Here is a 12,560-nt window from a genome sequence, read left to right as displayed (position 1 = left end):
CAAGGGGCTTTCATGTGTCCCTCTTCCTGGCAGTTAAAGCATACTATCCCTCCCTTTCTATTTTACTTGGGAGTGTTCCACCTTGCAGGGCTGGTATTAGATGTCTCAGTTTTCCCTGAGGTGCCCCAAACTTTATTATTCTTGATGGGGATGGGTGGGAAAAGAGATCCTCCCAAGCCCTCTTCTATCTCATCCAATAAAGTGGCAGCTTCCTCTATTGTTTTTTAAACTTTTTTATCCCTCAGAAACCATCTAAATGGTGTGGAAACTTGTCTGTAAAACTGTTCTAAGCCTGTTAATTGCTTCAGTTCTTCAAATGTCTGTACTTTACTTCCCTCAACCCATTTGTTTAAGGCTCTGTCCAAACAACAACCTAGCTGTGCACATGTTTCGCCTTGCTTTCTTTTAACTTCTCTGAAAGCTTTTCTACTTTGTTCAGTGGTTAGTCCAAATCTAACCCTGGCTCTTACTTAAAAAGCAAATAATCTAAGGTTTCCTCATCCCTCATCTCTGAGTAAATTTCACTCAGTCTTCCACAAATCTTCAGCTTGAGTTTCCTGGGGTTTTTTCTTCTTAACCACCCCACCCTGCTAACATTAGGGTCCCAAGAGCAGGATTCTTCATGGTCATATACCAATAGATTCACAATGCATGTCAATGACAGAGAAACCATCATGATGTCATGAGTCAGCTAGGGTTCAGGGATAGTGAGGACATCAGGAGGAGCCCTGTGTAGCCAGCTTTGAGTTAACAGAAGCCAGTTAGCAATAAAATGAACAACAAGCTTGTCAGGATTCACAGCCAACAGCTGGTGCAGAGCCATTGACACCCTCTAGCCCTGACTCAGCAGGTGAAAGTCAGCTGGCTGTTCCCAGCCCTCCAGTATCACTTACACTCTTAGAGTACCATAGATGGAGGCAAGGAGGAAAATTGCGCATCTCCTGCCCAGTGCCAGCTGACTGCTAATAGCAACGCTGAGCAGGAGGATTGCTTCTATGCAGCTGCCTGGAAGCACGACCCTTAGGAGTGTGGCTATAAAACAGTCAAGAGAGGCTGTTAGATGTGGATGCAATGTGTATGATTGTTGCTGAGCCACTGACCCTGCCTTGCCAGATTCTTGGAACTCTGACCTTTGGACTCCACAACTTTGCTGTGCCTGCTTCCTGAAACCCTGACCCTTGGACTCCAGAACCCTGCTGTGCCTGACTTCAGGACCCATCACTTGAAGCCTGCAGAGCCAGTACAGTTTGTGTCAACCACAACAAACTTCCACAGCATGGACGGGGTGCAGCTGCACCAGAGAGCCTTGCAGCGCTGCAGGACCAGATACTGCAACTTACCCGTGCTCTGACAATGTTATGGCAACAAGGCTGCCACTTTCCATGCTGCACCTGCTGCACCTCTGCCTAAAAAATGCCCAATCAGTCCCCTGGAAAAATTTGAGGGCAACATGAAAGAATTTCCACCTTTCCTCATGCAGTGCCGACTCTACGTGGAACTTTGGGCTTGAGATTTTCCCACTGTTAAGCTAAAAGTTTGTTTCATTAACCTCTTAAAGGGGCAGGTGGCTAAGTGGGCTACACCTCTGTTGCTCTCCAAGTCTTCATTGCTGGACGATTTCCTGAAGTTCATGTCTCATATTACCGCTGCCTTTGCCAACCCTCTAAAAGCTGTAAAATGCCAATACCCTAAAACAAGGGAAAGGCACCATGGCTCAATATACCACTGAATTCAAACTACTGGCCCAGGATTTGGGGTGAAATGAGGCAGCCCTTGTAGATGTATTTAGAGAGACTATTGGATGAAATCCTGGATGAAGTCGCTCAGGTTGAATGCCCTACTAACCTACAGGCTTATTGTTATTGTTGATATTGTTATGCCTACGGATTGATGGGTGGCTGGAGAGTTGAAAACAAGCCCATGTTAGAACCCGCCTTCACCAGGAAACAGGGAAAATGGTGCCTGCTTACCTAACCACCCACCGATGCAATTGGGCTTACCTAACCACCCACCAATGCAATTGGGCACCGCACATCCTTGCTTGACTCCCAAGGAGAAGAACTAGCGCCGCTTGAACAACCTTTGCTTATATTGCAGAGAGGCACATCATTATGCTCGCAAGTGCCCTGTGAAGTCACAAGCCCCTAATCAGTGTGGGTCAGATGGCTTGGGACAGTTTTTCGGGTCCACAGAGGCCATATGTGACAACCCAGGCCTGTTCTTAGTGCCCATGAAGCTTCGGTTACCTGATGCACGCTGGCTGCTAGTCTATGCTGTGGTGGACTCCAGGGCTTCCCCATGTTTCACATATATCAAATTTGCTGAACAGCACCAGGTACCACTCCAGCCCAAGAAAACACCAACCCTGGTTGAGGCAATTGATGGCTGCCTGCTACGTTCAGGACTGGTGGTCCAAGAAGCTCAGCCACTTACTCTTCAGATCGAACAGCATCAAGAACAGCTCTGCTTTGATGTAGTGGGCATACCTTGGTTTCCCATAGTACTTGGGTTGTCCTGGCTGATGTTACATGCCCTCCTGACACCAGCTGACTGCTAATAGCGATGAGGAGTAATTGCAGGATCGCTTCTGAGCAGCTGACTCCACAGCCTTGCTGTGCCTGACTTCAGGAATCCATCACTTGAAGCCTGCAGAGCCAATACACATGCAATCCAAATAAATTATCCACCACTGAAATCTGCTTGCTCAGATTTCTGTAGGGACCAGTGCACAGTAGGGGGTGGGCTTCATGCTGATTACTTGGGGAAAAGGGGACTCTCAACTTTCTAGAAATGTTACAAAATAAAAAATAAGGGAAATAAGCTGGAGATACAGCAATGTAATATTGAAGTGATCACTAGAGGGAGCAAAACATGTATGGAAAAGAAAAACCTCCTGATGCAATAGGGGCACACAAGTGACAAAAATTAAGAGTCCAGAAAAGCCCCTAGACAAAAAGTGTGCCATCAGCTATAAAAAGCAAACCAGAGGTGTGGGTTTGTGAATGATAAGAGTGTGCTGGAAAGGGGACACAAGGCATGAGAGCTTAAATTTCTGTCTTTGCCTTCTGGGTTTCCATTCCAAATGCCCTCCAAGGTTCTAGTCCTCTTTAAATAAGGGCAGGCTGTTTTATTGGGTCCCCCCCCCCCTAGAATGACAGCATAATATGAATTTTGTGGCACTTTTGCTTCTGCTAAATATCCCAAACACCCTTATAGCGCATTTGGCTTCTCAACAAGAACCTGATGGGGTGGACAATTCCCTCTCCTGGCATGGGATTAAGGCTGCTGTCACAGACATTGGATAATGCATTTTCAATGCACGTTAACAGTAGTTTGGAACTGGATTTTCCTTTGTGGAATAGGAAAATTCACTTGCAAATGGTTGTTAAAGTACATTGAAAGTGCATTATCTGTGAAAGCAGCTAAAAAAAGGAACTGGCTTGAAGGGGCAGAGAAAGTGAGCAGCTGGCCCATGCTGAAATACCAAGCCTTGTGGAAAGCAGGTGAAGCCAAACTTCTTGGCTGCTCACTGGCGTCAGGTGAGGATCCGGTCCAGGATCAGAGCCAATTATGGGAGCTAACCTCTAGTAAGGGAGACGGGAGAGGGGAAAGGCCCAGGGAGGCATCTTTGGGGGCATCCCTCTTCCCGAGTGGCTTGTTCTAAGCTTGGTATCTCATTCTCTTGTTCCGCTGCCCTCCTCTTGGGAACAGGACAGAGCCCTCCACCCTGAGACTTTGCTGCAGTGACTGCTCAACGGAGTGAGCCAACGAAGGCCCCTACCAGGCGGCGCCTCTCATTCTTGGGCGCTAGGACCACACTGGGCTCAGAGCCTCTGAGGATTCTCGTCATCCCAACCCCATCCCCAGTGCCAATCCGGGGCACTTCCAAACTCCTTCCTCCCAAAGCTACGTCTATCCGGCTTCTGCCTGTTTACATAAAGTGCTTATTTCCAACACACAACGGTCTCAGGTCCATTACATTTTGCCTGCAGGAAGGAGGTGTCTTGGGGGAGGTGTGGATTAAGGTTGGCCAGGATTTTAGTTTCTGCACCATCAGGGTCCCTTGGCAAGCCTAGGCAGGAGGGTAGTTTTGTGATACATGACTAGCAAAACAGTGAACATGCATGAACAGATGAACCTGCCTTCTACCAAGTCAGTATCCTGGCAAAGCTAGATTGGAGTCCAGGAACATCTTAAAAACCAGCAAGATTTTCAGGGTATAGGCTTTCAAGAGTCAAAGCCCCCTTTATCAGATATAAGTAGGATCCCTGAATCCTTAAGTCCTACTGAGAAGGCTTTTCCACATTTTCACTTACCTTAAGTTCCTGTTTTGGGGTGGTTTTTGTTTGTTTCACAAGCATTTTGCTCACGCTAGTGGGCGATTACATTGGTTTTATGTCCAGCATAAAAACCTGCAGTTTAAATCTGTAGGGAGATATGCCCGATAACCCTGTGTAATATCGACCACTCTAGGTCGACCACTAGAGGGAGCAGAACATGTGCAGAACAGAAACTTAACCCCCCCATCCCGATGAAACTGGCACTTACAAGTGAGGGAAATGAGAATGTGGAAGCCCCAGCAGGTGGGAGGGGTGATGCAAAAAAGAGTCAGGATGGAGACATTCAATGCAAAGTATCATCAGCTTGATTAGAACAGGGGAGAAATGCTTAGGAGCAGTATTCCGGCAGCAGCTTTTCAGGATCTCATGCAGAGAAAAGTGAGACCCTTTAATGGGACACAGCAGGGATGGGGATGTGGAACCTTCCACCACTGAGCCATGGGCCCTCCTAGTCAAGAGCTGCCGCCTTGTACAGAGTCAGACCGTTCCTCCAGGCTCCTTTGCTGACTGCCGGTTTCCAGGGTCTCACATGGAGACAGGCCTGTTCTAACATTGGCTGCCTGACAGAGGTCATTTCGGGGGGGATCGCGGGGGATCGCAGTTCCCGCGGGTGAGGTACGGGGGGCGGGGCACATGATGAAGCCCCGCCCCCTGCTTCCGGCCGCCCCGCTTCCGGCCCTCATTCAGCCAGGAGGGGGCAGGAGAAGAGGGAGGGTAAGTTGCTTCCTCCCTGCCTCTCCCCACCCCTGCCTGCCTGGGGCCAGGGAGGGCCTTCACGGGGCTTCCTTGCACTCCCACCGGCCTTGCAGGTCCACCGCCGGGCCCCTCATGGGGCTCAGCAGTGGAGCTGCAAGGCCGGCGGCGGCCGGGACCGTTGGGGGCGGGGTGTGTGGCTGTATGACACACTTCCAGTGATGTCAGGGGGTGTGGCCTCATGACACACTTCCGGTGATGTCAGGGGGTGTGGCATATGCTAATGAGTTATGCTAATGAGTCCCCCCTAGCTCTTTTTCTACGAAACGACCCCTGCTGCCTGACATCCTGTAACGGGAGACAGGAGAAAATTGAACCCAGGAGTTTTTGCATGCAGAACAAGTGCTCACCCACTGAGCCGCCGTCTCCCCCAGTTTGTAAAACTATGACAGTTCCCACACAAAAATAGTGAGCCAGGGTGGGGGATGGTGCAAAGGGAACCGGGAGCAGGGAGTGGTTGAGAGTGGGTCAGACTAGGAATACGTGATATTTTTTTTAACCCGTATTTTTCGGCTCAGGTCTATTGGACCCGAAAACGTTTCAGGATTTTTGGGGTTAAAAAAAATCAGGAGAAGCCAAGGCAAAGCTGAGCCGGCAGGGAACAATCCCCTTCCCACGGGCACAGCCAATCCTGGCTGGGCTCGCTTCTCCTACAGTCCGGTTTAAACGGGGCTGCAGGAGAAGCCAGCCCTGCCAGGATCTCCCGTGCTGCACGAAGCACACTGAACTGAAAACAAACCAGCCAGTATCATAATGCCCCAGTATAAATCGATGGTGCAGCCTCATTTGGAATACTGTGTGCAGTTCTGGTCACCGCACCTCAAAAAAGGTATAGCATTGGGGAAAGTGCAGAAAAGGGCAACTAGAATGATTAAAGGGATGGAATACCTTCCCTATGAAGAAAGGTTAAAGAGGTTAGGGCTCTTTAGCTTGGAGAAACAATGACTGAGGGGGTTACGTCGTGGAGGTTTACAAAATTAGGCATGGGATGGAGAAGACAGACAAAGAAATACTTTTCACAATACAAGAACTCGTGGGCACCAGTGTTCCCTCTAAGCTGAGTTAGGGTGAGCCAGCTCACAGTTTCTTAGCCTCCGGCTCACACATTTTTGTCTTCGCTCAGGAAGGAGGGCTCCAGAGCAAACTCATTTAAGCAGCAGTCAAATCCCTCGCTCACAACTTTAATGCTAGTCGCTCACAAAGTAGAGTTGTTGCTCACAAGACTCCACAGCTTAGAGGGAACATTGGTGGGCACCCGATGAAATTAATGAGCAGTAGGTTTAGAGCAGATAGAAGGAAGTACTTCTTCACTCAAAGAGTAATTAACATGTGGAATTCACTGCCACAGGAAGTGGTGGAAACTACAAGCATGGACCGCTTCAAGAGGGATTAGATAAACATATGGAGCAGAGGTCCATCAGTGCCTTGTAGTCGTAACACATAGATAGAACTCTCTGTCTGGGGCAGTGATGCTCTGTACTCTTGGTGCTTGGGGGGCAACAGTGGGAGGGTTTCTGGAGTTCTGGCCCTCCTGGTGGACCTCCTGATGGCACCTGGGTTTTGGCCACTGGCCTGATCCAACATGGCTTCTTTTATATTCTTAACCTGGCTGGTTTAAATTGGGCTGCAGGAGAAGCCAGCCTCAAGCCAAACCAGCAAGAACAGTCTACTCCCCACCAGCATAGCTGATCCTCTGACTGTCTTCTGCAGTCCCTTTAAACTGCAGCAGAAGCCTGACAATCTGCTCCTGCCTCTCTGCTGTTTTCGGATCTGCTTGGTAACTCCCAAATATATCCAGGATTCTTCCTGGGATTCTTTTCCAGCTTTCCCAAGACAACCTGGATACATTTGGGATGCCAAAATCTAGAGACTACATGGGGCTGCCCTTGAACCTGACCTGGAAACTCCAGCTGGTGCAAAATGCGGCGGCATGCTTGCTGACAGTGTCATCCGTGTGGGTGTGCATTCAGCCAGTGCTATGCCGACTGCAGTGGCTACCAGTTGGATCCATTTCAAGGTTATGGTGTTGACTTTTAAAGCCCTACGCAGCCTGGGACCAGCATACCTTCAGGACCGTCTCTCCCCATATATGTCCCGGAGAGCCTTGTGTTCCACTGACCAACACCTACTGGTAGTCCCTGGCCCAAAGGGTGTCCACTTAGCCTTTGCCAGGGCCTTCTCTGCCCTGGCCCCCGCCTGGTGGAACACGCTCCCAATTGAGATCAGGGCCCTGCAGGACTTACTACATTTCCGCAGGGCCTGTAAAGCAGAGCTGTTCCACCAGGCCTTTGGTTGAGGCGGCGGATGTTTTTACCAGCTCGGACTCCCCTGCCCATCTTAGGGCTATAGATGCCTACTATCCTACTAACGTCTAACAGGAAGCGTATCAGGCTGCTCGGGACTGACGTTATTTTCTGCTGCCGTCCTGTTTTTATTTAATTGGTTTTTAATCGTATATTTATTGTTTTATCTCTTATTGTGAGCCGCCCTGAGCCCATCATGGGATAGGGTGGGATATAAATGCAATAAATAAATACATTTTGTGTAGCAGAGGAAAGAAATGTGTGGGGGACGCTCCGTGCAGTTGGGCACTCTGGGGTCATAGTGAGGAGCTACACTGTTGCTTACAAATAAATGGGAAAAAAATAAAAGAAATGGAAAATGAAGATCAGTATTCTTTTCTTCTTGCCTTGTCTTGAGACCTGTAGCTACAATATGGCCGTGCCAATGAGAAGGGAAGGGGCTTAATCTTCTCCTTGCCATGCTAGATGTCTGCGTTCGGAGATGGGTTTGTTGTAGGGGAGGATCCTGTCGCATAAGCCCCATGTGCCCTGAAGTATACAGTCCAGACATAAGTTTACAGGCTTGGCCTGGGAAGGAACCCGTTTCTGGTCAGATCAAGAGCCCAGAACAGCTTTAGGCTTAACAGAAGCACCCAAGTTCCCTTCAAGGCCAAAGAAGAGTAGGAAATACAGACCCTGGGACTAGGGGGGAAAGCCGTAGGCAGAAACACATCAAGGTAGAAGTTGAATACCAAGGCTTAGGCCTGGGTCATATGAACGAGTGTTCCTGCGCATGTGCAGAGTGCCTTCCCCTTTCATTCCTGAGCACCCACAGTTAAATCGTACATCTATGGAATCTGGAGGCAGGGATGTCCACATTGCAGGGTTTCAGCAGGGGGCACAATCAGAGTTTACCATGGCTTAGCTTGGCCCACAGATGACGTGCATGCTATATGCTCTTTGCTGTGTGGTGTGTGTGTAAAGTGCCGTCAAGTAACAGCTGTCTTACGGAGCTTTCAAGCCAAGTGAGAAGCAGAGGTGGTTTGCCTTCGCCTTCCTCTGCAGAGTCTCCCTTGGTGGCCTCCCATCCAAGTACTGACCCTGCTTAGACGAGTTGGGGCTATACCCCGCTGCCTTCTCTTCCTCTTTGCAGTGGAAACCAGTGTTAAATGAAATGGAGAGATGTGCAATTCGTATGGGGAACATGGGCTGGGGAGTGGCTTCCTGGCACATGTCTCTTATGTTCTAATAGACATACCTTATTGTTTCAAACCTCATGGGGTACACAGGTGCGCACACATGGCAAACTCATCTGCCAAATAATGTGTGAAATGAACATCTAGAAATAAGGGGTGCCGTTGCTTAGAAAGGCTGACACAGCTTAGAAAGTTTAGAGTTTCTGGGTGGAACTGGGTGTTATGGCCAACACAAGGCTGCTGCTGAAAACAGTGGCCTTGCGTCTGTCTCATTCTACCCCTCCCAACATATAGGGATGCTCCACACACCATGGGATAACACTGTGTCCTTGCCCCAGTTTCACCTCATTGGATACCAATTATGGAGGGTATGGCAATATGTGAGTATTTTGAGATATTACAAAGAGACGCGCGGCTGCCATTTTAAGCAGCAGCCCTGCCTTTGCCGCAATGTCTGTTTCCAGCATCAGCACTGTTTCTTCATGCAGCAGTCTTTGCCCTATATATAGCTACACCAGTGTTACACCCCACCTCCTACATACACACAGCCTAATCGGAACCCCCTGGCACATGCCGTAAGGTATGTGTCTTCCACTCACGTATTATGGGTTTTCTGCCGGAAACAGCGGTGTACCCACAGTAAACACAACAGCCACAAAAAAACATGCATATTTCTGACATCCTCCCACTTTTCGGCACAATGGACAGGACGGGGGGAGGCTCTGCCTGCAAAGACTTGGTATTCTAGGTGTCAACAAGGATCACAACACAGGATCCATTAATAATGCTCCATGACTTAAGCCTGGAATGGATTTGAGAGCCCTGGAGCTCAGCCCTGGGGGGGTATGTGCAATGTAAAATATATACTGCTGCACATGCACAGAATTCCTTTTCCTTGCTGTTGCCACAGCCAGCTGTTTGCTTCTGGAATCAGAGAACAGAGTTTCCAGGTTACCAGCCATTGCTCCAACAAAGCACCTCTTTAAAAAAACCACAATGCTTCCCTTGGCTGGTGGGTACAAGGGAAGGATTGGCTTGGGAGGGAACCCCCCCCTTCACTCACCCAGGTGCTGCTGCTTCTCCCGACACGTCTCTCGAAGTTCCCGCAGTTCCTGATATTTGATGGCCAAGGAGGCCCTGCCGTTCTCCAGGTGCGGCTGCAGAGCCAGGTTCTGCTTGGCCAGGGCGTAGTTGGAAGCCAGTCGCATCTCCAGCTGCAGGTTCTGGAACTGCAAGGAGACCAGTGAGATCCTTGGTTTGGTCCTCCTTGGGGGTCTCAGCAGAGTCCCTGAACTTACTGTCCTTCACTGCCATCCTAAAGAGCTGTTGTGCAGGCAGGAGATGGCCCATGGTTTGCAAGAGAATGTAGTTTGAAAACTTTCCCACCACCCATCACCTGGACGGACAAGAAAGCCTCTTGTCCATTTAAAGCCAGCTTTGGCAACGTGGTCAATGGTAGGAGGGGGGGGGAGTCCAACATAATTCGGTCTGTGTGTTTGGTCTGCCCTTGCCCAGGGGCTAGGGGTGTTTGAGAATATGCTGTAGGAAGTGGATTGGATCCCACGCCCAAGCTGCCTTCAAGTCTGTTTTCTGTAGGTCAGTTCTTGTGGCCCGCTCTGTAATCTAGATTGTATGCGTACAGTATGATTGTTTTGGAAATGCATTTGGCTCCATAGAAACTGGAAGGGACCTCAAGGGTCAGCTAGTCCAACCAGCTGCAAAACGCAGGGATTCACAACTACCCCCCACCCACCCCATTTCCCCAGTGACCCCTGCTCTATGCCCGGAGGAAGGCAAAAAACCTCCAGGATCCCTGGACTATCTGGCCTCTATGACTCATGCCCTCGGCAGGACTGCTTGATTCACAGCAACAAGAGGTATTCAGAACAAGAGTATTTGAAACCATCCAGTTAGGAAATATTCTAGAATCTCTGGTGGGATAATGCGAAATTGTCTGAAACATGTAGGAGGTGACCCCCAGCATCCTGGCCACTCAATGGCACCCTTTCTGGTGTGGCGCCATGCACGCCTGTAGCCACAGGGGGACATTTGGGGCAATGCCCCCATGGATGAGTGCTAGCCCCCACAGGAAAATTTTTAAAAATGCAAAAAAATTTTTTTACATGTAGGGTTTCCAAAATGACCCAGGACCCAGTCAGGGAAAATTCAACCTCATTTTCTTTTTTCAGGGCCAAAAAATAAATAAGTTTTAAGAATGCAAAATAAAATAAAATTGCAAAATGCAAAAGAGAGTTGGAGATTCCCCCCCCCAACTCATGTAGACAAGGAAGCCAGCAGATGAGGAAGAGTACGTGCCCCTCCCCTTAAATGCCACTCAAGCCCACCCGCAGCAGAGGAAGAGAACTCGGCTGCTGCGTCAGCTGAGCCAGCCCGGGTAACATGACGGCTGGTGATGTGGCTGGGCTGGCGCAGGGGTAGTGAGGCAACCGCCACTAAGCTGAGTCTTCTTCCTCTGCTGTGGGTGGGCTCGCCGCTTGCTGCTCTCTCTCTGTCTCTCTCTTTTCCCCAACTCCGCTGCCCCACAGGATTTCCCAGTGCCCCACCATCCAAAATTTTCTGGGAACATGGCTCAGTGGTAGAGAATCTGCTTGGTGTGCAGAAGGTTGCAGGTTCAATCCCCGGCTTCCCCACTTAAAAGGATCAGATAGTAGGTGATTGGGAAGACCTCTGTCTGGAGCCCCGGAGAGCCGCTGTCAGTAGACAGTGCTCCTTAATTGACCATTGGTCTGATTGACTGTAAGGCAAGCTTTAAGCATTCAGGTGAGCTCAAGGCTATGGTATTCATTGCCAAGAGCTAATGGACGTGAAATATTCAGAATACTTGAAATGCTCCACCTAAATGCGAAGGATCCAGATAGCTGTCACAGAAAATGCTCGTCTTGGGTCGCCAGAGCCCGCATACAATCTTTGGGGCCAGATTTAAATGACAAGTTTCAAAGGAAAACCTGTTCCTCTCCAATCTACATGCATTATTTTAGTTTAGAAATTTATACCCCGTTTTTCTCCCCAAGGGACGTAAAGCAGCTTACAACATCATTATCTCTGTCTCCCTGTTATTTTCACAACATCAACACAATGAGGAAGGTTGCGCCAAGGTCTGTGATAAAGTGGGGACTGAAAACCTGATAAAGTGGGGACTGAAAATTCCAGTCCGATGCTCTAACCACTACGCCATGCTGCCTGCCACTCATTCAGTGACTGAATGTGTTTTACTGTTAAGCAGGAGGCACAGGGCCAATGAGACAGTGTTCTCTGCCAGGTCTGCTGCCCTGACGAAGCCTCCAAGCAAACCACTATCCGACTTTTCTGGCTACCTTCTTGATAAACCTGTCTCATTCCATATTAAGTGTGGCACAATTTAACATTATTTTAATAATATTCAGTGCTCTTTCTCTGACCTCAAAAGAGTTGTGCCCACTGGATTCGGGCATTTCTGCCCCTCTCTGATGATACTGGAGAACACACATAATAAAGGAAGACCATGGCGGGAAGGGTTCTAGCTGGAACTGGGGTGCGATCTGGCAAAGTGCTTTATCCTGTTCTTCAGAATCCTGACTAGCACGTGAGAATGATGGACTAGGAAGTAGCAGTTATCCCAATTTAACTGACAATGAGTGAAAAGCCGGGGTCTCGTAGATGGGGCCTGGCCAACAGTGAGGTCTGACGGAGCCAGAGAAGGCATCTTTCCAAGATAAACAGACCCAACGGATGGTGGCAAGGCAGAATCAGGTGGGCCCAGAAAGGTTTGGGGGCCAGGGAAGGGGCCGGAATCGGGGAAAGCCTGGGGGGGGGGGGCATCCATCACTGGAGGCAAAACCCTCTTTGCTTTATTTCCCTGCCTGTGGCTCTGGCTATCAAAAAGGCAAAAAGAAAATCATACGCCATTTATGAAGAGCCCAGCGAGGGAAACGGCAGCCGGGCAATTATGAGGCAATGTCTACTCCCCCCCCCCAAGCACAATAAAAAAT

The sequence above is a fragment of the Gekko japonicus genome, unplaced genomic scaffold, assembly GCF_001447785.1.
Source record: "Gekko japonicus isolate JY-2015 unplaced genomic scaffold, Gekko_japonicus_V1.1 scaffold250, whole genome shotgun sequence".
Classification (NCBI taxonomy): domain Eukaryota; kingdom Metazoa; phylum Chordata; class Lepidosauria; order Squamata; family Gekkonidae; genus Gekko; species Gekko japonicus.
The sequence above is the reverse complement of the archived record's forward strand: the minus strand, read 5'-3'. Positions refer to the sequence as shown.